Consider the following 27,163-nt stretch of genomic DNA (forward strand, 5'->3'; position numbering starts at 1 on the left):
TCATTGTGAACTGTGGTCCCTCAGTTGAAGGCCCGGGATGGTAACCAATGTCCCATTCTGAGCCTGCACAGTGCAACCATGGAAATGTATACCAGCCAATGTGCACGACCCGGGCACATGGTTGGCTGTACCTCACGTATGGCACACACACGTAGGCTGTGGAGTATGCAATGGCTTGCCTTGACTACATAAGCAGCTATGGTTGCAGAATCAATATCCAAACACATGATCTAGGGTGACCATCCATTAATATTTTGGGACAATGCACCACCACATATTCAACCAGGTTGAATGTAGTCAGAGTAGCAAATGATCACAATGTACATAAGGTGTTAACTTTTCTCAAAAACCTCCTGTCCTGACACATGGCAAGCCCAAATCTAGGCAAACATGTACATACTGATGTAAGGGTGCATGTCCTAGGTAGCAACGGTTTTTGCCAGGATCATCAATGCTTAATGTGAGAGCATGTACAACTTGCATGCTGTGTACTACATCACACAGCACAAAGTAATACACACCATCCATTGTCATTCACATGACAGGATAAGGGCAAATTGGCAATATGATCAATAACTCCCATACATATTGTGGGCTCCACCATCGCAATTAAGCGTGGGATGTACTATTCTGTCCAGCATTGCTGAAATATGTCTGAGACACAAAGCCAAACAGAGTGGTAGTAAACCTACCCATATATGTTGCAATTGGCTAACAAACTCACCAGCACTGAGATGATGTGACACCTCAATATCAGTCAGTCATGGTAAGAGATACCTAGGCTGTGCCATGCTGGAACAAATGCTAACACATGTAAAATGGACATACTGGATGGGCTGCTTCCAGACACCCACACATACTTATACATACAACCTGGGATGTCAAATGGAGACAACAGAAGTGGTATGGCAGGAGTGATGTCATGTATATGTGGAACACATGACAATTCACAAATACAGACAATGTAACTGTGCCTATCAAGTTGGCAGAAGATGTATACATCTTCCATGAACACAAGTCACATGTAGCATCATGTCCATGTATTAATAGACAATGTTGCAGTATGAGATGTGCACAAATTGCTAACAGACGAAAGAATGGGAGCAACGTAGGTGCCAAAACATACCTCACCAGTAGTGCAGGAATACATGGAGAAGGTACACACATAGACCAACACTGACTGACATCAATGTGTAGATGTCAATATTACACATTTGTACAGAGAGGGTGGTCGGGTTAGTACATCACCCAGTCATTTTGTCCACTTGCATACCATGGTGTTTGTCCCTTTGCATGCCAGCATGCCAGAAGGATGCAGCAGATACCACCATCTGTAGCCTGGTCTGTTTCAAATGTTGAAGGCACAACAGAGATAGTAGGCCAAAAAGATGTCTAAGGGAAATGCCAAGGACATCAAAACATGTCACATGTACTCAATGTCCAAGATCAGAGTGTTGTACGTTAGAGGGGAAAGCTGACATCAAATATGGCAGTGGTAAATGGGAGATCCAGGACTGTATGACCACAAATGTGCATGTGCCTGCTTGGGGGGGGGAGGCAAAGTGCATCTGAGTGGCAAACATGAAGAGAATAGGTCCATGCTTAATGTGCCCACACACCACTGCTCTAGCTACATGTACATATCACATTGTCAAGGCCTCATGCATGTGCACAGTGGTGTGATCAGACTGGTGTTCCATTAACTAACCTCCTCACATGCAGCCATGATTTGGTGTTGCTCTAGGAACTCACCCTGTTGTGATGATGAGTAGGCTGGCATCTATGCCAGACTGCAACACTACAACACAGTGGTATGCCATTGTTTGTGACAGTCATTACTAACCTGATGGGGACAAACATAGGTGCCTAGTTGATGGCATGCACACATATGCCACATATATCAGCACACATGGACCACTGTATTAACTCAGCCATGGACATGTGTATGGATTGAGACCAAAAGGCAACCTAGCACAAAAGTAGGGCATAGGTGTCACAAGATCAGTGACTGACAGATATGAGCTACACATGTGTTCCAACATACAGAAACATGGGTGGCACTGATGTGACAACATATGCATTTGTCAAATGGCACCATTTGTCCATGCAGGAAGAATGTAATGTGAGATTTCACATCCCATGAACACACCACTGTTGTCGCATGTGACAGAAATCACAAAACATATGTCCATGCACACACACAGCAGATACCAGTCTTACAGTACACCTGTGTACATGACATCTCCTGCACATACGTGCTTGGGGACACAAATGGCACACATGTAGCAGAGCAACATAAAGGGAAGTCCAACTACACAGCACACAGTGAACACACATACACAGGCAAATTGGCTGGGTTGTTGTGATGTTAATGCAGTCCAAGACCACTGATTACTGTGTGTAGAAGTAAACATGGTTGTTACGTGCATGACCATGTGTTGGACATAGGGCACCAAACATTTTAGGTGTCGTAGGTATGTGAACACCTGTATCTCTGACATAACAATGTAGTCCACACAAAATTAAGCTTATGTACACATATAGACACATAGCACACATGTGCCAACATGTCTGTGGACACAGTGTAGCCACACATGCACATGTGCACGATGCATTCTGTAATCGCATGCAGCACACTCACAAACAAACCAATAGGTCAAACATCCCATTGTCACTGTGATGACAGTACGGGACATACACCCACATGTTGCCATTACACATATCCACCATAGTTGTACACCCCATGTAACATCTCAAGTCACATTTTTCACGCTAGTGCTGTGAAAATACAGCACAAAACCGTCATGTGTAAAAAAAAACAACGCATGACTGAAAAACGTGATGCACATGCCCAGGCAGTGATGTACCAGGACATCCTGCCTGCAAACATGCAACAGTGAGTTTACTTTCACGTTCACTTTGCAGTCTGTTTCTCTGAGACTGTGTGAGGTTGTGTTTTTGTTGCTGGTGAATTTGTGGAGTGTTTTCAGTCTGTATTGTGTACATTGTGATGTGTCCGGTGTAAAATTTTCATTATTATTGTGGCAATACTTGTCTTTTGTCTGTTGAGTGTACTGTAATTGTCTCTGTATTGTTGGGAGTTTGTCTGAGGTAGTTAAGTAGTTTGGGTAGTTAAAGTAGGAGAAGGGGTTAAGTTTCATTTAATTTTGTTGTTGTGTGAACTGCATTCACCCCTGGTAATGTCTGGGAAAGGGAAGATGAGCCAGATGTCTGCTGAGGAGCGGGGGGGTTCCTCTGGCTAGTAGCACACTACCTCCCGATGATGCTGCAACTGGGTGGCCAGGTAATCCAAGGCTACCCCACGGTGGCTAGGCAGCTGCGGTGGGCCAGGTGCTCAACCATCTGACCCGGATATTCAGAACTGGAAGGAATGATCACCAAGCCAAGCACCACTGAGCACATCTGGTGTTGAGGGAGCAAGATCTGCTCGACCATCTGGGAGTAGAGATTAGTGGAACACTTGGTAAGTCATCCATTGCCATACAACCAAAATTTGTGGGCGTATGCATGACAGTTGCTGTTAAGTTTGACTGCTGCATGCAATGCATGTGGACATGTTGTATGCGAGCTGTATGAAGAGTCAATATCCCACGTTGGCGCAGCATTTTAATTGTACAAAAAGGAAGCAAATGCAGGACAGATGTAAATTTTAGCATGCACAACCATCCCCAAGTATTGTAATGAATGCTTATTGTAACTAGGTAATGAGCAGCTACAAATGAGACCTGCACCATGCAACATACATGAAAGGGGGCCCAAAAACATTGTTGTGATCCCAATTTGTCATCCACTGAGTCAGTAGATAATTCCATAGGCATCATTTTCCAGCACTCAGAATGGCTGCTGTGAGCAGCTGTGTAATGAGAAAGGCCCCATTACTTAGCAGTAGTTTTGATGATCAGTTGCATCTCCAGCTGAGTGCATCATTGACCTTCACATTAATAGATGATGTTAGACAACACATGCAACATGGTGTGACATATTTCTGACTACACATGGCAGTCAGTAAGGGGTCCACTGAGGGCCATGAGGACAGTACAGATGCAATTGGTAATGCACCAATCTGGTCCTATCAGGCCCTACGTGTAAGTAGCCATGGCCATGTAAGGGTGCCTGAACATGCAATGGTCCAGACTACTGGCAGTTCCATGTTCCAGTTTATTGTGTATCACAGACAGCCTATACGATGTCAAAAACCAGCCACATGTGCTGAGTCAGTTCCACAGGCCTGTAGCTTGTCACTGACAGTATAGGGCTGCCTGCATCAGCTCCATCACTGGCATACCACTCACTAACCTGCACCATCAGATGCATCCTCTGACCACTGAGCAAGTGTGTCCGTGTTGAGGGATATTCATGTGCCCATGTACTTACTCCTCAATAGACTGACAAAGGTATATTATGGCAGGAATGGCAGGACACACACTATTGGCACTACATCCATGATTTTATCCAGTCAATGAACAGGTAGGTACCTAGACATCACATGTGTACACTCCCATAGCTATTTCAATAGTATGGCCCTCATTACAACATTGGCGGTAAGTGCTGCTTACTGCCATGCTGACTGTCGCCAACATACAGCGACCGCAGCGGTAAACCGCTGCAGGTATTGTGACCCACGCATCGAAATACTCCACTATACAGACACAAACACAAGTCCGCCAGCCCAAAGGTCAGTGATAAAATGGCGGTACCAAAACCCACACCGTTACGCCAACAGAAATACGCCCGCAGCACCATGACCCACGAATCACTGCAGCGGTCATTCAACCGTGGTAAACCAACGGCGGGACACACCATCGCGCTCAAAATACACACACACTAACAAAACTACACCACATTGGCAATTCAAAATACACACACCTGACACACACACCACACTCACACACCCACAACACTATAAAACACACACCCACAATACCCACAACCCCTTACAATGAAACAAATATTGCAAACTGAGAGAGAGACAAGCCAGGAGCACCCACTGTATCTGAGCCACAAAACACCATCACTCATACACCATCCACGCATCTCACAGCACACACCCCAACACATCACCCCACACACCCTCACACACACCATTCACACTACACCCATGGTACCACAACAACACCCCAGATTCTCCGAGGAGGAGCTAAGGGTCATGGTGGAGGAAATCATCCGGGTAGAGCCACAGCTATTCGGATCACAGGTGCAGCAGACATCCATTGCAAAGAAGATGGAGCTATGGCGGAGAGTCGTGGACAGGGTCAACGCCGTGGGACAGCACCCAATAACAAGGGATGGCATCAAGAAGAGGTGGAACGACCTATGGGGGAAGGTGCGTTCCGTGGTTGCAAGACACCAGATAGCTGTACAGAGGACTGGCGGTGGCCCCCCACCTCTTCCCCCACAACTAACAACATGGGAGGAGCAAGTCTTGGCGATCATGCATCCTGAGGGCCTCGCAGGAGTAGCAGGAGGACTGGACTCTGGTAAGTCAAATAGTTATTACTAACACCCCCCTACCTCTATGCCATCACATACCCTCACCCCTACCCTCACCCCCATCACTCCACCACCTCACATATACTTCACCATCCCATCCCAACCCACCCATCCCAATACCAAGCCCTGCATGCAACAACAATGCATGGACCTCCATCACAGACCTGCATGGACACCCATCACCACAGCATGCACACTAGTGACAATCACTTAGCCAAACCAATAATATCTCACACAACCCAAAGGTGCCTTGCTAATAACAACCATAGAGGGAAACATATCCATGCACAAGATGGCACACGCAGAAACAATAATACTGCATTTACATTCCCACAGGATCCCCATTCAACGTCACTGGAGAGGAGGTGCCAGCCACATCCAGCCCACCCCCAGAAGAGGCCCACAGTGATGACAGCATCTCTGCACGCCTGGATCACAATGACCAACCTGGCCCATGAGGGACCTCTGGACAGTCGGTGACCAAGCCAAAGTCCCAAACCACCACAGAGCCTCCCACCTCAGGAAACACCAGCACAGCACCCACCCAGCGGGCCCATCCCTCTGTCCCCAGGTCACGTCAATCAGCAGTGTGTCCACCACTACAGGGACCCCAGGCAACCCCACAAACACAGGACGATCAGGGGCCTGGGGTCAGTGGCAGTGGGCACGCGGTTCAAGGGACAGAGGCACAGGACAACAGGGAAGCTGGGAGGACAGCTGTGCGACAGGGGGAGGACAGGCCCAGGGAACCGACTCTCCACGAGGCACTCACCAACATCCTGGGAGCATACCACCATTCCCAGGAGACCATGGGCCAGGTACTGGCCAAGTTGCAGGAGACCCAGAGGCTGCAGGAGGGACAGTACCTGGGGATCAGGGAGGACCTGAGGGACATCCACACCATCCTGGTCACCATTGCAGGGGTGCTGGCAGACATGGCCAACACCATGAGGGAGCAGTGGCACACCAACTGGCCCCTGACACTAGCCACATGGAAGAACAGCCCTCCACCTCCATCGACGCTAGTGGACAGGAGGCCCTGCCATTGGAACAACTGGCCACCAGCACCCCACCCCCAGCAGAAGGATGACCACCACGCAAATGGTCCCTGCAATCCAGGCAGAAGCCAGAGAACATTGCCAAGACCCACGCCAGGAAATAAGACTCTCCTGTTTGTCACCCTTGTGTCCCACTCTGTCACCCTGTCCACCTTGAACTGCCATTGCTCCCCTTCCTATGCCCCCTTGGACAATGCACCTGTGATAAAAAAAGACTGGACTCTACCCTGGACATTCCACCATCATCAACCCAGCCCATTGCAATGCCCCCTCCACTTATCAGCACCTAAATAAACACCCTTGGAACACAATCAAATATGGAGTCTGTCAATTGTGTCACAACTGTATACATTGAAATTCAAATGTACTGTAATATTTACATAGGTATGACCTGTAGGGGCCAGCAGTAAACACACCAGGAGCCAGAGTGGGGCACAGAGATCTGAAAATAGAGATGCCAAAGGGTACAGTAAGTGGCCATAGAAAAAGGGAATTCAGGCTGCCACGTTCAATGTCCAACACAAAACTGCAATGGAAGGTGAAGTTACTGTGTCTTACCTGTGTGTCACTGGAAGTACTGCTGAATTAAAGTGGTTCTGTTGTCCACATATTCTTCCTCTGCCTCCTCTTTGTCACTGTCCACATGCTCCACTGCTGCCACATGACCATCCCCAGGCTCATCCTCCTGCAGAAAAGGCACCTGGCGTCTCAAGGCCAGGTTGTGCAACATGCAACATGCAACGATGATCTGGCACACCTTCTTGGGTGAGTAGTACAGGGATCCACCAGTCAGAAGGAGGCACCGGAATCTGGCCTTCAGGAGGCCAAAGGTGCGCTCAATGATCCTCCTTGTTCACTCATGTGCCTCATTGTAACATTCCTCTGCCCTTGTCCTGGCATTCCTCACTGGGGTCAGTAACCATGAGAGGTTGCGGTAAACAGAGTCACCTGCAAAATTGAGGGATACCTGTTAGCCACACACTCACCCTTACGGCCAACCCCACACCCATATACCTACATCAACTGGGTGGGGACCACGGGCTCACCTATTAGCCACACCCGGTGCTTCTGGAGTTGAGCCATCACATATGGGATGCTGCTATTCCTCAAGATAAAGGCATCATGCACAGAGCCAGGATACTTGGTTTTGACATGGGAGATGTACTGGTCTGCCAAACACACCATCTGCACATTCAGAGACTGAAAGCTTTTTCTATTTCTGAACACCTGTTCATTTCTCCGGGGGTGGGGGACAAATGCAATATGTGTACCATCAATGGCACCAATGATGTTGGGATATGTCCCAGTGAATAGAAGACAGCCTTCACTGTGGCCAAATCCTCCACCTGAGGGAATACAATGTAGCTGCGCATGTGTTTCAGCAGGGCAGTCAACACTCTGGTCAGCACATTTGAGAACATAGGCTGTGACATCCCTGATGCCATGGCCACTGTCGCTTGGAAGGAACCACTTGACAAGAAATGGAGCACTGACAGGACCTGCACTAGAGGGGGTATATCTGTGGGGTGGCGGATAGCTGAGATCAGGTTTGGCTTCAATTGGGCACACAGTTCTTGGATTGTGGCCCTATCAAGTCTGTAGGTCAGGATAATGTGCCTGTCCTTCATTGTCGCAAGGTCCACCAGGGGTCTGTACACGGGGAGATTTCGCCATCTCCTATTCATCCTCAGTGGTTAAACTCTAGGGTGAAAAACGGTGAGCAGGTGGTCATATTCAAACATATTTCAACTGTGATATTATTTTTTGTTCCTTCACAGAAACAGTATGTGAACCCTAAAGTCAGCTGATGTGCCAATGTCTGCTGTGATGCAGATAGGTGCCAATGCCTGTGCCCCCCTGAAATGGCATCTGCCTGACCTGTGAGTAGGGGCAAGTGGAAATGAGGTAATTCCGGTGGCAATGTGCGCCGTTGCGGTCGGCGGTCAAAGACCGCCACGCAACACCGCATTGGTTATCATTGGGCCCTATGGGTTCCAGGAGCCAATGGCAATGTACGCCGGCGGTGACGGTACGCACCGCCGCAGACGTGACCGCCATTTTCTATCTCCCCTTCAACAGGAGAGGACCTACACTGCAAATGCTGCTGTGACCTGTGTCTGGAAGCGACAATGGCTCGAGTGTCTGGGGAAAGGGACCCTGCCTTCACTTTCGAGGAGTTGGAGAGACTGGTGGATGGGGTTCGACCCCAGTACACTTTACTCTATGGTCCTCTAGACAAACAGGTGAGTACACTGTGATCATGATGCGTGGGCCATGAATGTATGGATTGCTGTGTGTGTAAGCCTCGTGTAGGGGGGGGTCTGAGGGGTGCATGTACGGTGGTCAATGTATGTGCGTAAGGGGATGGGAGGGATATGGTGGGCCATGAGTATAACACTTCGGACAGTATGACTAACACCTTTGCTGCTGTTTTTTTTCTGCAGGTCAGCGCCCATCAGAAAAAGGGGATTTGGCGTGCCATTGCCAAGGAGGTGTGGGCCCTGGGGGTCTTTGACAGGCGGGGCACCCACTGCCACAAAAAGTGGGAGGACTTGCGCCACTGGGCAAGGAAGACGGCGAAGGTCCAGCTGGGGCTGGCCTCCCAACGAGGAAGGGGTGCCTATCCGGAGTTGGATGGGCGCTTGAAGGCATCACAGCAGCCACAAGGGGGTGAGTACAGATTAAGATTCATTACTTTGCACGCGTTAAGGTATTACCTGGGTGGAGGATGTGGGCTGTGGGTGCCCCTAGGCCAGGGCAAACATGGCAGGGTATGTTCAATGATGGGCAAGCTCAGATGCACCCCAACCCCTATAATGTTATTGGGCATCTACTACTGGGCAGGGTCCTGTGGGTTTCAGGTGTGCAGCTAATGGCGTTAGGCATTGTACCCCATGGGCTGGGGACTAGCATTGTAACTGGTAGTGCATGGCCTAGTGTATAGGGCTGTTCCCTGTGAGTTGTGTACGCCAACGGTAGTGTTGTTGCTGGCATTGACCAAGTGTATCCTCTGTCTCCCCCCCCCTTTTTGTTTTGACACCCTGTCCTTGTGTGCATTAGCATCATCTGGGGGAAGAGCAGAGGCACCGGTGACGGAGGGAGCTGCATCCCACATGGGCCTAGAGGCCGAATCCACCGACGGTGGGGGCACCAGTGGGATGGGGGCGAGGGGAGCACCACGGCAGAGACAGGAGGAGACAGTTCTGAAAGAGATACCTCCTCCGATTGAAGCTTCCTGGCGGTGGCGGACACCTCTGTGACCACCCCGTACCAGCACCGCCCTCCCAGCAGCCCCTCAGCGAGTTTCCCATGCCCGTTTACCTAGGAGTGTGTGCATCTCCTTCGCCCCAGGCACCTCAGGCCCTACCCCAGTGAGCCCTGCTGCCCTCAGGGATGAGGCTATTGACCTCCTGAGATCCCTCTCTGTTGGGCAGTCAACAATACTGATTGCCTTCCAGGGTGTAGCAGGGCATTTGCAACAAACAAATACATACCTGGAGGGCATTCCCCTGGTGTGGCGGCCCAACAGAGAGCATTCCAGGCTCTGGCGAACGCACTGATGGCATCCATTGTCCCTGTCTCCAGCCTCCCCCCTCCAGATTCCTCTACCCAGTCCCAATCCCCTCAACCCCAGCCTATGCCAAGCACACCTTCAGACCAGCAATCACCCAAAGAAACACACAGAAGTGGCTCAGGCAAACACAAGCACCACACTTCATCTCACAGGCACTCACACGAGCACCATCCACATGCAGACACACCAACATCCACTGCCTCCACTGTGTCCCCCTCCTCCGCCTCGTCCACCTCCCTCCCAGTAGCATCTCCACTCACACCTGCATGCACTACATCCTCATCCACTACCTCCATCACCAGCACACCTAGCACTACACACCCCTCACTGGCAGTCACCACCCCCACATCCATGCACACGTCCCCTGTGTCCTTTCCCACTGTTTCTGTGCCCCCTCCTCCCAAAGTACACAAACGCAAGCACACAGACACTCAACAGCCATCCACCCCACAACAGCATCCAGCCCATGCACCTGCACCCAAACACAGTAGACAGACACCTCCAACAACCACTCCCTCTTCCCCCATTCCCAAACCTTCACCCTCTTCCCGCCCCAGTGTCCCTAAGAATCTTCTCCTCACCAACATTAACCTATTCCCTCCCCCCCGGTCCTTCACCTCGGGCCAGGGTGGCCAGAACCCATCCCAGCACCTCAACCACACATTCCACGGCCACTGTGGTTTCTGCAGCTACTGCAGGTGTAAGAGGCTCCAAGGAGGCACCGGTCAGCCCAGCCCGTGTGCGAGCACCACCTACCAAGGCCAAGAAGGGGACACCAGCCAGCAAGGGGAAGGAGGCACCACCAGCCAGCAAGAAAAAGACACGTGCTGGCAGAAGCAAGGAGGCACCACCATCTGCCAGGGGCAGGAAGGGGCACACAACACCAGCCATGGCACTTCAGCCATCCGAGGCTGCAGGTGAAGACCTGGAGGCTACCACTACCACTGCCAGTACCGCCACCTACACCACATCCAGCACCGCCACATGCATCGCCACCAGCAGCACCACTGGCAGCAGCAGCAGCAGCCCCAGTGGGCAGCCGTCCGAGGCTGCAGGTGAAGCCCTGGAGGCTACCACCACCACTGCCAGCACCGCCCCCTGCACCGCAGCCAGCACCGCCACCTGCACCTTGTCCAGCACCACCACATGCACCACCGCCAGCAGCACCACTGCCAGCAGCAGCAGCCCCAGTGGGCAGCCGTCTGAGGCTGTAGGTAAAGGCCTGGAGGCTACCACTGCCAGCACTGCCACCTGCAGTACAACTGGCATCCACTGAGCAGCCGTCATCACCGGCGAGCAGTGTGTAGTGGTGGCTACATGGGCCACAGTGCGTCCTGGCCCCTGCAACACCTGTCGGTGGGACACACAGGTGAGAGACTGTGACCTTGCCCCATCCAGGATGAAGCACACTGGGCACAAGGCCCCCTCCGGAACCAGTGGAAGAAGGCATCCACTCAGCCCCTCCTTGCCAGGATGAAGCACGTTGGGCACAAGGCCCCCTCCAGAACCAGTGGAAGAAGGCATCCACTCAGCCCCTCCTTGCCAGGATGAAGCACACTGGGCACAAGGCCCCTTTCAGAACCAGTGGAGAAGCCATCCACTTGAGAGACTGTGGCTTTGCACTCCCCAGGACCAAGCAGTGGGCAAACCTCCCACTTGAGAGACTGTGGCTTTGCACTCCCCAGAACCAAGCAGTGGGCAAACCACCCCCTTGAGAGACTGTGGCCTTGCACTCCCCAGGACCAAGCATTGGGCAAACCACCCACTTGAGAGACTGTGGCTTTGCACTCCCCAGGACCAAGCAGAGGGCAAACCACACACTTGAGATACTGTGGCCTTGCACTCCCCAGGAGCAAGTAGTGGGCACGGAGCCCCCTCCAGGCCAGTGGTGTTGTACCGTCTTCCGACTGAGGTGCCCCCGATTCCCTGTCCCCCTGAGGTGGCTGTGTTTTTTCGACCTGATGCCCCTGCAGTGTTCTCTCCGTATTGAGGCAGGAGTCAAGTGTGGTCTTGGCCTATGTGTTTTGGGCCAGTGGGCCACGGACATTTTAGAGTGGGCATTGTCCCTCCTTTTGTATATATTGTATATATTGTACATACTATTTCTTGATTTAAGTACGTATTTTTCTAAGACTTTACTGTAACACTCATTTTACTCCATTCCTTTTGTCCTTGCGTTATTCCTGAGGGTTACAGGGTAGATATGTAATGTTGTTGCATCTGTTTGTGTGTACGGTGTTGGGGGTGAGGGTGGGGGTGGGGGTGTTGCATGTGTGTGTCACTCTCTTTTTCCTCCCCCCTCCCCTGTGTGCTAGGTGCAGTACTCACCATGGTCATTTTCGCCGGCGTTCATGTTCCTGGTGTATGAGTGTAGGAGGCTGGCCTGGCTTGTAGTGGGTACCAGAGGTACTTACACCTTGTGCCAGGTCCAGTTATCCCTTATTAGTGTAGAAGATGTGTTTCTAGCAGCTTAGGCTGATAGACGGTAGCTATGACAAAGCAGATTAGGCTGAACTAGGCTGAACTAGACATGTAAAGCTTCTACTATACCACTTATATCATATGCACAATATCATAAGAAAACACAATACACAGAGTTACTAAAAATAAAGGTACTTTATTTTTATGACAATATGCCAAAAGTATCTCAGTCAGTACCCTCAGTAAGAAGGTAAGATATATACACAGGTTATATGTACACAAACCAAAATTAGGTAAGTAATAGCAAGAAAAGTAATGCAAACAGTGTAGAATCACAATAGGTTGCAATAGGAACACATAGGTATAGGGGCAACACAAACCATATACTCCAAAAGTGGAATGCGAACCACGAATGGACCCCAGACCTATGTGAGCTTGTAGAGGGTCGCTGGGACTGTAAGAAAACAGTGAGGGTTAGAAAAATACCCCACCCCAAAACCCTGAAAAGTCGGAGTAAAGTACACCTACTACCCCCAGAGAGCACAGAAGTCGTGGTAGGGGGATTCTGCAGGAAGAACACACACTAGCAATGCAATGACAACGGATTTCCGGACCTGAGTACCTGTAAGACAAGGGGACCAAGTCCAATAGTCACAACAGTGTCGAGAGTGGACAGGAGCCCAGGAAATGCCAGCTGAAGGTGCAAGGAAGCTGCCACTGGTTGGAAGAAGCTTGGAGTTCTGCAAAAAAGAAGAGGACTAGGGACTTCTCCTTTGGAAGACGGATGTCCTACGTCGCGGTAAAGCTTGCAGAGGTGTTTCCACGCAGAAAGACCACAAACAAGCCTTGCTAGCTGCAAGAGTTGCGGTAGAGGTTTTTGGGTGCTGCTGTGGCCCAAGAGGGACCAGAATGTCACCACTTGGAGGAGGAGACAGTGGGGGCGCTCAGCAACTCAGAGAGCCCTCACAGAAGCAGGCAGCACCCGCAGAACTACCCCAACAGGCACTTAGAAGAAAAGTGAACTGGAGTACATGCGAAGTCACAAAAGGGAGTCCCACGATGCCGGATGACAACTCAGAAGGTTGTGCACTGCAGGATGGAGTGCCGGGGACCCAGGCTTGGCTGTGCATGAAGGAAATCCTGGTAGAGTGCACAGGAGCCGGTTCAGCTTCAAATCATGCGGTACACAGCTATGCAGTCTAGCGTGGGGAGGCAAGGATTTACCTCCACCAAACTTGGACTGAAGAGTCACTGGACTGTGGGAGTCACTTGGACAAAGTTGCTGTGTTCCAGGGACCACGCTCGTCGGGATGAGAGGGGACCCAGAGGACCAGTGCTGCAGTCTTTTGGTGCCTGCGTTAGCAGGGGGAAGATTCCATCGACCCACAGGAGATTTCTTCTGAGCTTCTGGTGCAGGGTGAAGGCAGGCTACCCCCAGAGCATGCACCACCAGGAAACAGTTGAGAAAGCCGGCAGGATTAAGCGCTACAATGTTGCTGGTAGTCGTCTTGCTACTTTGTTGCGGTTTTGTAGGCGTCCTGAGCAGTCAGCAGTCGATCCTTTGTAGAAGGTGAAGAGGGAGATGCAGAGGAACTCTGGTGAGCTCTTGCATTCGTTATCTGAAGAATTCCCCAAAGCAGAGACCCTAAATAGCCAGAAAAGGAGGTTTGGCTACCAGGTTAGGAGGATTGGCTACCAAGAGAGGTAAGAGCCTATCAGAAGGAGCCTCTGACGTCACCTGCTGCCACTGGCCAGTCAGAGCAGTCCAGGGTGCCCCCAACACCTCTGTTTCCAAGGTGGCAGAGGTCTGGGACACACTGGAGGAGCTCTGGGCACCTCCCCGTGAGGTACTGGTCAGAGTAGTGGTCACTCACCTTCCTTTGTCCAGTTTCGCGCCAGAGCAGGGCTGGGGGATCCCTGAACCGGTGTAGACTGGCTTATGCAGAGATGGGCACCATCTGTGCCCATCAAAGCATTTCCAGAGGCTGGGGGAAGCTACTCCTCCCCATCCCTTCACACCTATTTCCAAAGGGAGAGGGTGTAACACCCTCTCTCAGAGGAAATCCTTTGTTCTACCTTCCTGGGCCAGTTCTGCCTGGACCCCAGGGGGGCAGAAGCAGCAGCTGCAGTGGAGACCCCAAAAAGGCAGTTTGGCAGTACCCAGGTTCTGTGCTAGAGACCCGGGGGATCATGAAATTGTCACCCCAATACCAGAATGGTATTGGGGTGACAATTCCATGATCTTAGACATGTTACATGGCCATGTTCGGAGTTACCATTGTGACGCTATACATAGGTAGTGAACTATGTATAGTGCACGCGTGTAATGGTGTCCCCGCAATCACAAGGTCCGGGGAATTTGCCCTGAACAATGTGGGGGCACCTTGGCTAGTGCCAGGGTGCCCACACACTAAGGGCCTGATTCTAACTTTGGAGGACGGTGTTAAACCGTCCCAAAAGTGGCGGATATACCACCTACCGTATTACGAGTCCATTATATCCTATGGAACTCGTAATACGGTAGGTGGTATATCCGCCACTTTTGGGACGGTTTAACACCGTCCTCCAAAGTTAGAATCAGGCCCTAAGTAACTTTGCACCCAACCTTCACCAGGTGAAGGTTAGACATATGGGTGACTTATAAGTTACTTATGTGTAGTGGTAAATGGCTGTGAAGTAACGTGGACGTTATTTCACGCAGGCTGCAGTGGCAGGCCTGTGTAAGAATTGTCAGAGCTCCCTATGTGTTGCAAAAGAAATGTTGCAGCCCATAGGGATCTCCTGGAACCCCAATATCCTGGGTACCTCAGTACCATATACACGGGAATTATATGGGTGTACCAGTATGCCAATGTGAATTGGTAAATTTAGTCAGTAGCCTGTTAGTGACAAATTTGTAAAGTAGAGAGAGCATGAGGTTCTGAGGTTCTGGTTAGCAGAGCCTCAGTGAGACAGTTAGGCACCACACAGGGAACACATATAGGCTACAAACATATGAGCACTGGGGTCCTGGCTAGCAGGATCCCAGTGACACATAACAAACACACTTACAACATAGGGTTTTCACTATGAGCACTGGGCCCTGGTTAGCAGGATCCCAGTGAGACAGTGAAAACACCCTGACATATACTCACAAACAGGCCAAAAGTGGGGGTAACAAGGCTAGAAAGAGGCTACTTTCCTACAATGAGAAGGTACCCCTGAATTGGGAACACCTGCAGCTCGGGCTTCATGGCGTCATGGTTCTTCCTTGAGTGTCGAAAGGTGAGTTGTTTCCCTTCAGAGTAGTGTTTCTGCCGTGTTTTTGATGGCGTTGGTACCGCCCCGGAAAAGCTGCCGGATAAGCGTGTTGTGATGCAGTGGGCGGTACATCGTCTTCCGCCTGGCTGTTGGCAGTTACCGCTGCGGTGTTTGTTGCTACCATTGTGGCAGTCGGTGTGTTAAAGTGGCTGGTTGTGTTGGCGGTTTACACCGTGGTCATGATTCCGATTTATTTACCGCCAGCCTGTTGGCAGTGTTACCGCTGCTTTATCACCGACCGCAAGGGTTGTAATGAGGGCCTATGGGGGTCATACTGACGCGGTCGAAAGACGGAAGCACCGCCAACAGGCTGGCGGTGCTTCCTTGCCCATTCTGACCGCGGCGGTAAAGCCGCGGTCAGAAAACCGGGGCCGGCAGTTTCCCACCGATTTAGCCCCGGTTGGGCGAATCCGCCTTGGCAGCGCTGCAAGCAGCTCTGCCATGGGGATTCTGACCCCCTTCCCGCCAGCCTGTTTCTGGCGGTTGTCACCGCCAGGAAGAGCCTGGCGGGAACGGGTGTCCTGGGGCCCCTGGGGGCCCCTGCACTGCCCATGCCACTGGCATGGGCAGTGCAGGGGCCCCCTAACAGGGCCCCAGCAAGCTTTTCACTGTCTGCCTAGCAGACAGTGAAAAGCGTGACGGGTGCAACTGCACCCGTCGCACGGCCGCAACACCACCGGCTCCATTCGGAGCCGGCTCCTGTGTTGCAGCCCTCCTTCCGGCTGGGCCGGCGGGCGCTAACATAGTTAGCGCCCGCCGGCCCAGCGGGAAGGTCTGAATGCCGTCAGCGGTCTTTTGACAGCGTAGCGGCCAATTGGTGGTTCCCGCCAGAGTAAGAATGAGGGCCTATGTGTCTTGAGATGGCACACACAGATTACTTATTGACTGAAGGATGTAGGATGCCACTCCTCAAGACCTTGCAATACCCACACAACCCTAGGGTAGTAGTTTGTCAGTTAGCTGTGACAATTATGTAGATGTTTACAACATCAAATGCAGGCTGGAATGCCATGGGTGTTACAGTGAGCCAGGCACTGCGAGAACCAAAGCATGCCCTCAGGTGGGAAAAACATTATCAAGCAGTCCCATATGGTAATGGAGGTCTTGTGCTATCAGACAGCTGCATGACAAGGTCATGTAAATATGGTGCAGTGAGAAGCATCGGAGGAGTGTCAGGGACAGTGATGGTTAGGATGTGTGTGGGTCTACCTTATCTGAGAGTATGTGTCATAGAGTGATCATAGAAGTTGGTCAGTTACTGTGATCTATCACTAGGATGACTATCTCATTCAGCCTAACAAGTTTACACTGCACAATGTTGTCCATGTACTGCAACTTGCCTTTTACACTAAGCAATGTTTTCCATTCATGTCTTTCAGGTGGACCAGCCGCCTACACCATTGGAGAAGTGGCGCGTATACAAGATCCCGAAGCATCGAGTAAGGGTCACTTTGTGTGTCCTGTGAGCCAATCCAGGGAATGCTGTGAGTCAGTCGGGTGTGGAATGCAATGACAGGAGTGTTTGATCCTGACCAATGATCTGATATCATAAGAAGATGGATAGTGATATCATGTATGTTGTGATGTTATGCAATGAGGATGGACTGTATGTAGTTCACGGGCCAACGTGTGCTGGTACGGAATTGTGTGTAATGGGAATAGTTATGGCTGGCCACATATTCATAGATGTCTTCCATTATGGGTCACAGGGCAGCTGGACATGTACATAGCATGCCTGTTGACAATCATTATGTCACAGCAACAGTGTCAGCACTGTATACCACGCATAGCATACACTTATTGACATGATGGTACAGATGTGGGGTCTATCTGCAGAAGTCACTAGGGGGAATATAGAGGAAACACACAAGTCACAGGTGCCTAAGTAACCTTCAGATCTAATGTAGACAGCATGGAGCCATAATATGTGGCAAAACAGGCAGTAGTGTGCACAGCTTGTGGACAACTCCACTCCAGATTGTTGTGGGAAAAGTATATGATTCTCCTACAGCAGGGGCCACATTTAAGAGCCCATAGCGCCACTGGAACATCACTTGACATGAGGCTCCAGTCGTGCTAACTCCATATTTACAAGAAGGTGTGACAGATTTTTTAGTGGCGCTATGCCTCCTTTTAAAAATGGACCACTCCGACTCAGTGTCCGGCGTCAGAGGAGCGTGCAATGGGTGTTGATGTGGGTGTGCCACAGCAACATCCATTGCATTTTGAGGCTGCCTCAGATCTACAAGATTCGGTAAACCTGAGGCAGCACCAAAATCAATTGCCATCCCAACGATAGCGTTAGCAAGGCGCTACGATGAGGAATACTTTTGTCCTCCTCATTCTTCCCTTTTCCTATGCCTGCTTCATTCTGCAGCACGCATAGAAAGAGCTAAATTGCTAGAAAATGTAGGGTCCATGCAGGGGACAAAGCAGGTGTGCGCCTTGTCCAATTACGTAAGGTGCATCCCTGCGTGATGAAATTGACAGAGCCCGGCACAACAATGTTTGAGGGTGCATCGTGTTCCGTCACTCTCACATGAATATGGGCCCAGATGACTGCAGTTCTCTCACCATGGTCCTGCCACCATGATAATTGTGACTGATGTAAGCCACATCACATATGCAAATTATGGTCCTCATTACAACCCCGGTGGTCGGTGCTAAAGCGATGTTAATACCACCAACAGGCCGGCGATTAAAAATTGGGATTTTGTCGCTGGTGGTAACCGCCATCAAAGACTGCCACTTTAACACACCGAACGCCAGGGTTGTAACGGCCGCTGGGCTGGAGACTGTCAGCAGCAGCGTCCGCCAGCAAAATACCACCATGCTGTATCATTGGTCATAATACGGTCGGACGGATTTTTGCTGGCGTGGCGGTGTTGCTGTCAGCAGCGCCGCCTTACCGCCGTCCGCCACCATGACCGTTGGTGGTGTTTCACCAGCATTATGGCGGTATATCGTCAGCGGACATGATACGCGTAGACGGCTGGTAGCCAGGGCGATGCTATGTTGGTGGCCGTCGCCGGGGCGGTAGGCAGTAGGAGGTAGTAACGGCCAATGTTGTAATGAGGGCCTATGTGATTTATGTGTGTGTAGCTGGTACCTTGATGATGTCTGACATGCATGTGCTAATGATGTAACACCTTTCAGGAGACAGTTGCAGCAACCAATGTTGTGCCAATATCACTGTGGGCTTAAGGTCATCCATTTAGCCACCTTGTATGTGCCATTGTACACATGTAGGACTACATAGCACAGAGTAGAGGGCTGCAGTTCTGTGATGTGCTGACAATTGTAATGTGCAGCTCAGACTTTGCCCAACCTTTCTTCATCCAACATTGCATCAGTTGTACATGCAGGCACATAATGGGATATGGGGTGGCCCCTTGTAACATCACCTCAGGGCAGGTCTTACACCAGGACATATAGATTTACCTGACCTCAGAATAGAAGGTTGGTAGTTAGCAGCCCCACAATGTTATGGGGCACACTTTGACTCTGTAATGAGTGATCAGGCTGTGATGTATCACCAGGGATGTTGAGGAGATAAAAGCATGCCCATGCCCCCTAATGGCCTGGGAGAAAGTTATTTCAGACCTGTGGAGGCATGTTATCCTCACTAGTTAGGTGACACAAATGTTGATGACGGTGGTATTAGTTCCTGTCAGACCTGCACCTTTTTGCTTTTCTATGGATTGCCATCATCTCACTGACATGTACATGATACAGGTGAAGTCTGGTTGGTTTAGGACGTACATGAGGTAGAAGTCAGTGTTGTGGTATATGTGTAGGACTATGGGGGTCATTCCGACCGCCAGGGGTAATGTAGCGTCCGTACCGCCAACAGGCTGGCGGTACGGAGGCCCTTATTACGACTGCGGTGGTAGCGCCGCGGTCGCACCGCCGGGGCCGGCGGATTCCCGCCGTTTTAGCCCCGGCGGTGATAATCCGCCAGGGCAGCGCTGCTTGGATTATGACACCCCTACCGCCAGCCTGTTTCTGGCGGTTTGCACCGCCAGGAAGAGGCTGGCGGTAAGGGGTGTCCTGGGGCCCCTGCCCATGCCTGTTAGGGGGCCCTTGCACTGCCCATGCCAGTGGCATGGGCAGTGCAGGGGCCCCCTAACAGGGCCCCGGCCAGCTTTTCACTGTCTGCATAGCAGACAGTGAAAAGCGCGACGGGTGCAACTGCACCCGTCGCACGGCCGCAACACCGCCGGCTCCATTAGGAGCCGGCTCCTATGTTGCGGCCTCATCCCCGCTGGGCCGGCGGGTGCAAACTTGGTTTGCGCCCAGCGGGAATGTCGTAATGGGGGCCGCGGGAGTTCGGCCGCATTGGCGGCCGCATGGCGCCCGCTAATGTCGTAATGACCCCCTATATGTGTTAGTTGTTGTTGCAGTGTAAATTTTGACTCTGTACAAACTCCAACCATATGCTGATGCTTGCTTCCTCTCATATTTCAGCTGCCAACATGACTCTTGAACAGCGGCATGTGTTCATGAAGAGGGCAGACCGGTCCCGCCACACCCTAGAAGTGGAAGCGGGACACTGCAGGATGGGCCGGCGTGATAGGCATGAGAGAGCTTCTGTGGAATGGTGCTCCCACGCTGCAGGCACCAAGGGACACAGGAGCCAGCACCTCAGGGATGCAGGGGGACCTGTCAGCACACAGCCACAGGTACAGCCACCGGCAGACAGTGCCTCCACCCAGTTTGAGTTAGACCTCAGGAGGGACGTGAATGCCATCCTCAAGCACCTGGAGAAACTGGAAGAGGAATGGGCTAATAACCGTAAAATGTTGAAGCTCTTCAAGAAGAAATGAAAGAGCACAAATGAAATTCTGGACAATCTGGACTACCCCCAGTTCCTTCCCCTCCCTGTTGCGTTTTTGTTAGTTTTGGGTTAGGTTTTAGATAGTTAGTAGTAGGTTAGTGTAGGTTAGGCATTAGTTAGATTAAGTATTTTGGTGGAGGCGTTTATTCTACTGTTTTTATTGGTGGGGGTTGGGTAGGGGTAATGTTGGAGTATGTGTATTCATATAAAATATGTATCTATATATATAACATTTTTTAGAAAAAAACAAAAATTATATATTTGTATAGTAAATATGATAGGTTGTACATGTGTAGTTTAGTAATTGTTGTCCTGCTTGTATCTTGTCTCATAATGGGGGTGGGGGCAGTGTTTAGAGTGTGGTGTTCCATGTGTAGGATAAGTTTAGATTAGGTTAGATAGATGTTGTTGTTTTATGAGTATATTTAGTATAGGTTAGCTTAGCATAGGGAAGGTTTTAGTTATAATATAGGTTGTTGTTTTAATAATAAATCCTCTTAATATTCTCATTCACTTACTGTCGGTTGCCTGAGTATCTGGGTCTTCTCATGAGTGCCAGGGCAATTTGGGCGAATGGCTAATGGAAACCTTCCTGACTTGGAATCTGTGACTTACCATGTGCTTCCCCTATTGACAAAGTAGCTTTAACGTTGTCTGCACCATCACGTCTACTGGTCCATGCATTTGCCATTCAGTGTCCCCGCCATTCATAATGTCCATGTGTACTTTGTTTTGGACAGGTAAGTCTGGTGCATCAGCTGTCAATGGCGGGGTCCTGTGGTTTCTATAATGAGAACTGTGAGACATCTGAAAACAGGCACAATTGGAACTGCATCCTGCAACATTGACAGGTGCCCATCACTGATGAGGTTAGCTACCTCTGTACCACACAAATGAGTAGTTCTGGGACTCCCATCTGTCTATTTTGACATTGACTTGGTTCTCAGCCATACCTGGCGTACATCAGTAGTAAATGGTAAAAGCAAACATTTCAATTATTGTACTCAGCTTTCTCATGTCAGCAACCTTGGGTGGAGCTTTGTGTCCCACAGTCCTGCATTCATGTACTGCTTTACTGTAATCATTGTAATGGATTCACGTAATTCAATCATTTAGCTGAGTAGTTGGTTCACTGAAAAGGTAGACATGCTAAATGTGTACAAGGTGTTTATACACAGGTGGTAGTGTGAAAGTGACTTATTTACAATGCCCAGGTCTGAGACCCCATTAGTGTAAGTCATGGACATATGACACAATCAGAGTCCAGGGATGATGGACATGTCATGACACATGCTCAGGAGTAGTGTCCATTAGTGAGGAGGAACAACAATTGCCAATTAATATGTCAGAGACAAAGACAGTATATAGCAGACAAATCAACAGTGGGTAGGTGAAGAGAACACATTTTCTACTGTCACGCCACTGGCATGATCTTGAGGCCAGAACTAAGAAAAATTGTCCATGTGGCACATACTGGTGCTACCGGTTGCTCTTGCTACTGAAAGTAATTTGTCATCCTCTGATGTGTGTGTTGTCTCTTGTGCGATTGGTGGTGCTGTTGTTGAGGTAGAGGGTGCCACACACACTTCAGGGATAAAGATGTGGATTCCAAGTTCCCAGCAGCAGCCATTTGTGGGTAGACATAAGGCATCAATGCAGCAAGGAGGAACTGTTGATTTTTCAATATAGCAGCAACATTGCGGTGGTAGACAGCCATGTCTCCCCTGGGGGAGGCCACTGTTCGCTGAATGGACTCCAGCCTGTTGTCTGCTATGCTGCTGCCAGTTTGGGATGGATTTGTTGTGGCCTTACCCTCATGATAGCAGCTGTGTGTGCCAGGAACTTCTGGACTCCACGCAGTGGGGAGTGTGCACCTCGGATGGCAGCTGTGTTCTCATTACCTGTTATGAGGCACAGCCACACTCCCTCTAGGCTGCCTGCCACGATCTCCATCCCCACCCACACATGCTTGGCCAGCTCCTGCTGGACTCCTACCACTGTCCTCTGAAAGGTGATCTGTGGGTCCTCGGTGTCCAGGGCCATGTCAGTACTGGCAGGTGGGATATTTTGGTTGTTGGGTGGTCCATGTAGAGACCCCGCAATGCTCTGTGTCCTCCTTGCAACTGGAGGTGGTGTCTGGAGGCATTCTAGGACCTCCTGGAGAGTCAGCTCATAGATGATTGTCAGCTGGTCATCCAGGTCATCATTGAAATCGAAGACAGGCAGGTCGGGAGGAGGGAAGCCATCATCCTCTTCAATGAGATATTTCAGAATCAATCCTAGATTGTTGTGGCAGTTGACATGGCACATAGGCCCTCATTACAACATTGGCGGTAAAAAACACCTACCGACACGGTGACGGGCGCCAAAAGACCGCCGCCGCGGCTACCAGCTGTCTGCCATATTATGACCACAGCCGGGTTTCTGCCAGAAGGATGGCAGAAATCCGGATGTGGCCATGCCAGCGGATGGCGTTAAGGTGGCCCTGCTGCCACCAGCAGTGCCACACCAGTAGACCGCCGCCAGCTGTATTATGACCAATAATACTGCCTGGCGGTGTTCTGCTGGTGGACGCTGCTGCTGGCAGCAGCACCCCGTCCCGTCTCTTGCCGAAGTACCATCTGAACACAGGTAAGTGGGTGCTCCGACAGGGCAGGAGGGTGGGGAGTGTTGTGTGTGGGGGGTGTGTGAATGTGTGTGCGTGTGTGTATGCGGGTGTGTGTTTTGTTTTGAATGTGTGTGCATGTATGAGGCGTGAGTGTGTGTATGTTGTGTTGTGTGAATGCGTGTTTGTATGTAAGTGTGTGCGGATGTGTGTGTGAATGGATGTATGCATGTGTGGATGCATGTGTGTATGGGTGTGTGCATGTGTGTGTGTGTGTGAAGGGGGAGTGAATGTAGGGGGTTTGGAGAGGAAGGGGCATGGGGGGCTGGAAGGGGAGGGGAGGGGTCCCTATCAGTGACAGGGAAGGAACTCCCTGTCACTGATATTGCCTACCGCCGTGGTTTTCATGGCGGTAAGGAAGCCACGATACCATGGCGGTAGGCGGGATCATAATCCTGCGGGCGGAGTAGTGACCGCCACCTGGCTGGAGATGTCACCACCATGGCAGTCGGAGTGGTACATTGGCGGGTTGGCTTGAGCCAACCCGTCAATGTCATAATATGGCGGTAAGTACTTCCAGCTTGTTAGTGGTACTTACCGCCATGTTACCACCGACTGCCGGGGTCATAATGACCCCCATAATGTATACGGTAGTGGAGGCTTGGTGACTAGTTGAAGGCCCAAGGTTGTTCTTGTACATTATGTGGCATATATTTATATCCCCTAATGGAGTGTCACGTGAAGGGACGCTCCAGTTGCCCAATGTGCTGCATCGTATTTACTAGGTGGCATTAAACCACTTCTTGTGCCTTGATGCCACCACATAAATATGCTGCACTTTGTTTGGAAGGGGCGTGCTCTGGCTGTTGCTGTGGGTGGCCCACAACAACACCCATTGCATTTTTACGCAGCTCCAGATTTACGTGTTTTGGTAGACCTGATGCTGCACCAATATCTATAACCACCCCAGGGGTGACATTAGCAGGGCGCAATGTCGCCGCATACTTTATTTCCTCCTCATGTTTTCCTTTGTCAATGTGTTTGACACACATGTGTACTGGCAATGCTACAAGGAGGTAGGGGAGCATTTTTGCAAGATACACCACCCTGAGACCACTCAATGGTATTGACTTCCGTCCTAGTGTCAGATGTCTGACTTGTGTGGGTACAGGAAGTTTGACAATATGCAAGGAGTGTTGTGATGGCACAGCCCCAGGCACAGTATATACACATCCCTTCCAGCCAATGTGCTCCTTATTTATGTGGTGGAGTACAGTCCTGGTGATTGGTGTATATCCACGTTGTGGAAATGTTGGGGGGCATAGCACATCCAATGCGTGTGTACATGTGTTGCTTGTATAGGGATGGGGAATCTGGATTCAGAGTGCATGTGTCCCTATGTACTCCTTTAGCATGCATTGGGTGTGTCCTATCTACTTCCCCCATCTAACATTTGTAAGATTACCATTAATTCCCCGATGCGACTTACCCTGCATTTGTGTTGGTTGTTGATAGTCTGCGCTGTCCTGTCCTTGGATTCCTGTGACCAGCTCTTCCGGGATGACCACTGCAACCATCTCCTCCAGCTCATTAAGGTGCTCCTGTGGTGCAGGACTTCCACCTCCAGTCTGCAGTGCTGCATGTCTGTTCTTGGCCAATTTCTCCTTAGTTCTACGCTTGCAGTCATGCCAGCACTTCTTGCACTCAGTGACAGTTCTCTTCACCTCTGCCTCCTCAATGAAGCAACACTTGCACTTTTTCCTCTCCTTCTCCAAGGACTTCTGTGAATCCTCCTGCCTGCGGATTGGGCAATTGGGGTTTATCCTGGCTTGCTTCTTCCATTTTCAGTTGCACTTGCACATTTTCCTGTTTGTGCATTTAAATTTGGCGCTAATGTGGGTTAAAAAAGGCAGTAACCCTTTTGCAACATGTTTATGTGCTGCAAAACGGTTTTGCACCACGTTTGCAGCATTAATGTCATATTTCTTTACGACAGGGCGCAATGGTTAACGTAATTGTTTTATGCTCATTGCATAAATATGGGGCCCGGTTTGTGCTGAGGAATGGCGCTAGCAGGCACTAATCTTTTTTTGAAACAAAACTGCGTTTGCGCAGTTTTGAGTCAAAAAGTATAAATATGGGCCTAAGTATCTTAAATATGTGATGAACTTTACTCTATGAAGAGTAGAAGTACCCAGCGATGATTGCTCTAAATAACAAGTGGTGGGGGAAGTAGTAAAAAAAGCACAAGGGAAATAACAAAAAAAATGTCTAAGAGTACTTACCTGCAGCTGCCGGCTGCCGCCTCAGTGCTTTTCTGCTCCTGTGCTCCTGTCCCGATTCCCGACTCCCAGGAGTCCGCAAGCTGGTGCACACTGTTCCCAGATGCCAATCCAGAAGCAGTTCTCATGCTGGGAATACTATTACCCAGCATTAGAGAAGCATCATGATTGGTCTGAGCGGGCTGGTTTGTTGCTCGCCCAGGTAGAGGGAACCTGTGCCTATTCTCCAACCAGCTGTGCAACACAGCTTGGGTTGGAGAAATCTAAGTTTGCATGTTAGTTTGGCAGCCTTAAAACAGCCAACCAAATCAACATGTGCACTAACAGTGCCCACCACTCCTCCTCCCTGCTGCTGTCCATCAGAATTTCCCACCCTAAGACTTGGCTGGCTCTGGCTCAGTGAAAAAAAAAAAAAAAAATTGTTTTATTATCATTTCATTTTTCATGTTTGCCTATGCTGGCTCTCAGCAGTGGGACAACGCTGTTCCTCCATCACGGAGGAGCCGCAGCTGGAGGCTTATCACTATGCACTCTGTGGAAGATGAAGTATAGTTTATACTTCATGTGTGCCTCACTGCACAGTTAACAAGTAAACATACTTTAATATCTCAGACCACTCTTATAAACATTATGAAACTACGAATGCCTTACACATTATGCTTTCTTTTTAAACAAGCTTTATTAATGTGTCATTATTAGCCAAGGCATTATAGACATTATGATCTCCACTGACACAACTGCATCCTTACATACCATAATTCAGGGTCTCCAGTGGGTATCACAAGAGTTACTGGTAGCTTACAAGAAGTCTGGACATAGATCCCTGAAGTGCAGCCCAGTACAGAATGTAATTCAGAGGGTCTAGTTGTTTTGAGGACAACAGTACTACTCATATTCATATCCTCTGACTAGCCACCAACCAAACCAAAGGCAGTGCTGCAAACTTACACACAAACACACACTGTGACAGCCTGTGGTACTTGCAACATGACCACCTCTCTCCACTCTCCATTTAGTAAAGTCACATGGAGAGTGGTCACTTTGCAAGGACCACTCTATTGATTGGACAGTTCCTGTGAAAACTGGGCCAGAACAAAAGTAATAGCCAGAGTGCAGTGGCTCATAAGTCATATGTTTTGCATTCATATGTACATTATCACTATTTGTAGTTACATAATCAAATAGCTCAATAAAAACCTTTGTTGGCAGGTGTGAGCCTCAGGTGGTTTATCTTGGCCTATTTGTCTTACAGTAATATTGCTTCTGTCTTCTCATGTTAACAGCAAACATGTAACTAGTAATTAAACTGCAGTTGGGTGTCTGTGTTGGTATCTATGCAAACCTTACCTAAGAATTGCTGGAGAGATAGATCAGGATGGCCAACTGTAGTATCCTAGCAATGTGATGTGTAGAGTGTTAGCGATGTGTAGAGGGTTCCAGGCTCGGGATGGATGACGCGGGTAGAACGCTGGGAACGTGAGGAATTAGAGGGACAGTTGAAGAGCTGGAAGAAGTCGTTGGTTAGCGTAGGAGGAAGGCTGATGTTTTTTTGTAGATTACAAAGTTGAGTAAGCA

The sequence above is a fragment of the Pleurodeles waltl genome, chromosome 3_1, assembly GCF_031143425.1.
Source record: "Pleurodeles waltl isolate 20211129_DDA chromosome 3_1, aPleWal1.hap1.20221129, whole genome shotgun sequence".
Lineage (NCBI taxonomy): Eukaryota > Metazoa > Chordata > Amphibia > Caudata > Salamandridae > Pleurodeles > Pleurodeles waltl.